Source organism: Mustelus asterias, chromosome 4 (genome assembly GCF_964213995.1).
Source record: "Mustelus asterias chromosome 4, sMusAst1.hap1.1, whole genome shotgun sequence".
NCBI lineage: Eukaryota > Metazoa > Chordata > Chondrichthyes > Carcharhiniformes > Triakidae > Mustelus > Mustelus asterias.
The window spans coordinates 17,618,162-17,622,321 of NC_135804.1; positions in this window are offsets into that span (position 1 = coordinate 17,618,162).

A 4,160-nucleotide genomic window follows, 5' to 3' on the forward strand; every position below is an offset into this window, starting at 1 on the left:
TACCCTTCGTTGTCCAGTACTTCCCCGGAGCGGAGAAGCTACGGCATCTCCTCTGGAGCCTTCAACATGTCATTGATGAAGACGAACATCTCGCCAAGGCCATTCCCACACCCCCACTTCTTGCCTTCAAACAACCGCACAACCTCAAACAGACCATTGTCCGCAGCAAACTACCCAGCCTTCAGGAGAACAGTGACCATGACACCACACAACCCTGCCACAGCAACCTCTGCAAGACGTGCCGGATCATCGACACAGATGCCATCATCTCACGTGAGAACACCATCCACCAGGTACACGGTACATACTCTTGCAACTCGGCCAACGTTGTCTACCTGATACGCTGCAAGAAAGGATGTCCCGAGGCATGGTACATTGGGGAAACTATGCAGACGCTGCGACAACGGATGAATGAACACCGCTCGACAATCACCAGGCAAGACTGTTCTCTTCCTGTTGGGGAGCACTTCAGCAGTCACGGGCATTCGGCCTCTGATATTCGGGTAAGCATTCTCCAAGGCGGCCTTCGCGACACACGACGGCGCGGAGTCGCTGAGCAGAAACTGATAGCCAAGTTCCGCACACACGAGGACGGCCTCAACCGGGATATTGGGTTCATGTCACACTATCTGTAACCCCCACAGAGTTTCACTGGCTGTCTTGTCTGGAGACAATACACATCTTTTTAGGCTGTTTTGATGCTCTCTCCACTCACATTGTTTTGTTTCTTAAAGACTTGATTAGTTGTAAGTATTCGCATTCCAACCATTATTCATGTAAATTGAGTCTGTGTCTTTATATGCTCTGTTTGTGAACAGAATTCCCACTTACCTGAAGAAGGGGCTTGCAGCTCCGAAAGCTTGTGTGGCTTTTGCTACCAAATAAACCTGTTGGACTTTAACCTGGTGTTGTTAAACTTCTTACTGTGTTTACCCCAGTCCAACGCCGGCATCTCCAGATCATGACTACCATAGACACCGCAAACTGCCGGCTCCAAGTGGAGAGGATCTCCAAGAAGATCGCGCATATCGACACAGACATCAAGTTTCTACAAAGATGCAAGAAAGCAGACAAAATACCGAAAGGACTACGGATCACGAACCCACTCAGGTCAACCTATAACACAGACTACGCTGAGAGACTTTGCCGTCGCACCTCTCTCACCCTCCTCAACCACCTCATACACCAACTCTACAGCAAACGCCGCAGCCTGGAAACCAAGATAGAGTCCATATTCTCAACTTGCGCTCAGGATGCAGACCAGCTGCGAAACTCTGCCAAGCAGACGAGACAAAGGAACTACACCATCTACATGCACACCAAGAACAGGAAACTTGAGAAACTCGGCATCACCACCAGCAGCAACCAAGCCTCCCCCGGTACCACAGTAGAAAACAGTACCACTGCAGGGAAGTCCATTGTCAACTTATCGGACTACACACTTCAACCAGATGAAATCGAAGTTCTCAGCCGAGGGCTTAATTTTTGCCCCACCACCAAAATAGACCCCATCAGTCTCGCAGCAGACATAGAGGAATTCATCAGGCGAATGAGGCTGAGGGAGTTCTTCCACAAACCCCAAGAGGCCAACAATGAACACAATGGGACAGCCAATGAACCGGAACAGCCGACAGAGAGATCCGCAGTGCATCCGAAGAGGAAAGAGTCGAATTGGACTCCTCCGGAAGGCCGCTGCCCTCGACTTGACATGTATGCCCAAGCCGTCAGGAGGTGCGTCAACACCAAATTCATCAGCCGCACTCACAAGACAGCCCCGAACATCACCCAAGCACAACGTAACGCCATCCACGCTCTCAAGACCAACCGCAACATTGTCATCAAACCAGCAGACAAAGGAGGGGCCATCGTCATACTGAACAGAACGGATTACTGCAAAGAAGTGTACCGACAACTAAACAACGAGGAACACTACAGACAGTTACCTGCAGATCCGACCAAAGAACACACCCGTCAACTCAACACTCTGATCAAGACCTTTGATCCGGACCTTCAGAACACCCTCCGCGCTCCAAGGCGGCCTTCGCGACACACGACGGCGCAGAGTCGCTGAGCAGAAACTGATAGCCAAGTTCCGCACACACGAGGACGGCCTCAACCGGGATATTGGGTTCATGTCACACTATCTGTAACCCCCACAGAGTTTCACTGGCTGTCTTGTCTGGAGACAATACACATCTTTTTAGCCTGTTTTGATGCTCTCTCCACTCACATTGTTTTGTTTCTTAAAGACTTGATTAGTTGTAAGTATTCGCATTCCAACCATTATTCATGTAAATTGAGTCTGTGTCTTTATATGCTCTGTTTGTGAACAGAATTCCCACTTCCCTGAAGAAGGGGCTTGCAGCTCCGAAAGCTTGTGTGGCTTTTGCTACCAAATAAACCTGTTGGACTTTAACCTGGTGTTGTTAAACTTCTTACCATAGGTGTGCCAGGGGCAGTGTCAAGGGGGTGGGACCAAGGAGGTGAGGTCTAAATGGGGGGCCTCAGGAGGGGTGGGGCTATGACCAGTGGGGAGGGGCTTATGCAGGGAGGGGGGAGCTCTGCAAGGCAGGAACTCTGCAAGGGGCGGTGGTTGGCAAGGAGGGAGCTCTGCAAGGGGGGTGGTCGGTAAGGAGGGAGCTCTGCAAGATGGGTGGTCGTGCAGGGGGGCTGGTTGTGCAGGGGGGAGCCTGCAGGTGTGGGCCACAGAAGAGGTTTTGACAGGGGGAGGGGGCATGTTGGGGGTCTGCTAGGGGACTCATCCCTTGCAGATGAGTCTAGGGAGGATCCTGATGCCCCAATGCTGGCGACCTGTGTTGATGTCGGGGGGTGGCTGAGGGGGTGATAATGCCACCAATGATGGGGGGGAAGGTTCAATATCTGTAGGGGAATGGGGGGGCTGGAGGAGGTCTCATTAGCAGATCGGGCGTCCTGCGCAATGGTGCCCGAGTGCTCTGAAGCTGGCTTCACCGGCCTACTTAGACTCCGCCCCCCCATACCAGCACAACGCTCCCAGCTGTCAAAACAATTGACAGCATGCTGGGAGATTGCAGTGCCAAGCGTACCCAAAAAGATCAATGTGGAGGACTCCCATTTTCATGCTGTTATTTTTTTGCCTTAAAACTATTTCCATTGATGGGGGAGATCCGGAACAATGAGTTTAACTGTAAACCTAGAGCTAGGCCATTCAGTAAGTAATGTCCACAAGAATGTCTTCAAACCAAGTGAATTCTTTCCCAGAGAGCCATTGAGACAAGGTCACTTAAACCTGAGACTGATATATTTTGTGTTATGTAAGGATACCAAGGGCTGTGAAACCAAGGCCTGTAAAGGAGAATCCAATACAGATCAAGTCATGATCTCATGGTTGGAGGGGCTGAGTGGCATATTCCTGCCCCATCCAGGTGTTCATGCATGGCAATTGCTACCTGGATGAGGTACCATCTTTGTTGTTTGTCATCCATGCACGGTAGCACAGTGGTTAAGACTGTTGCCTCACAACACCAGGGACCTGGGATTGATTCCGGCCTTGGGTAAATGTGTGGAGTTTGCACGTTCTCCCGTGTCTGCGTGGGTTTCCTCTGGGTGCTCTAGTTTCCTCCAAAGATGTGCATTTAAGGCAGATTGACCATGCTAATTTGCCCCTTAATGGCCAAAGATGTTGGGTGGATTGGCCATGGGGGTTACAGGGATAGGGTGGTGTAGAGGGCCTGGGTAAGATAGTCTGGGCCATATTTTCCAACCGCGCTCGCCCTGAAACCGGAAAATCCCGCCTGAGGTCAACGGACCTTTGCATGGTCTGTGTCCCGCCTGCTACGATTCCCATGTGAGATGAGAAAATTCAGCCCTTGGGTGCAGACTCGATGGGCTGAATGGCCTCTTCTGCACTATACAGATTCGATGATACCCAAACATGAGTTGGTTTGCAGGTAGAACAAAGAAAAACGCCCGAGGAACCCGGGGTGCAAAAATAAAATCAGCTGGGCCATCAACCTGCAGCCTTTGTAAATGTGATTACAGGACCACAGCTCATTGAAAACCCGCATTCTCTCTGTCGAATTCCAACAGGGGGAGACAAGCGTGTAGAGCGGTCACTCCGAGCAGTCTTAAGGAGGGCAAAGTGAATAGATGGTGACAGACGGAAATACGACATCACCAAC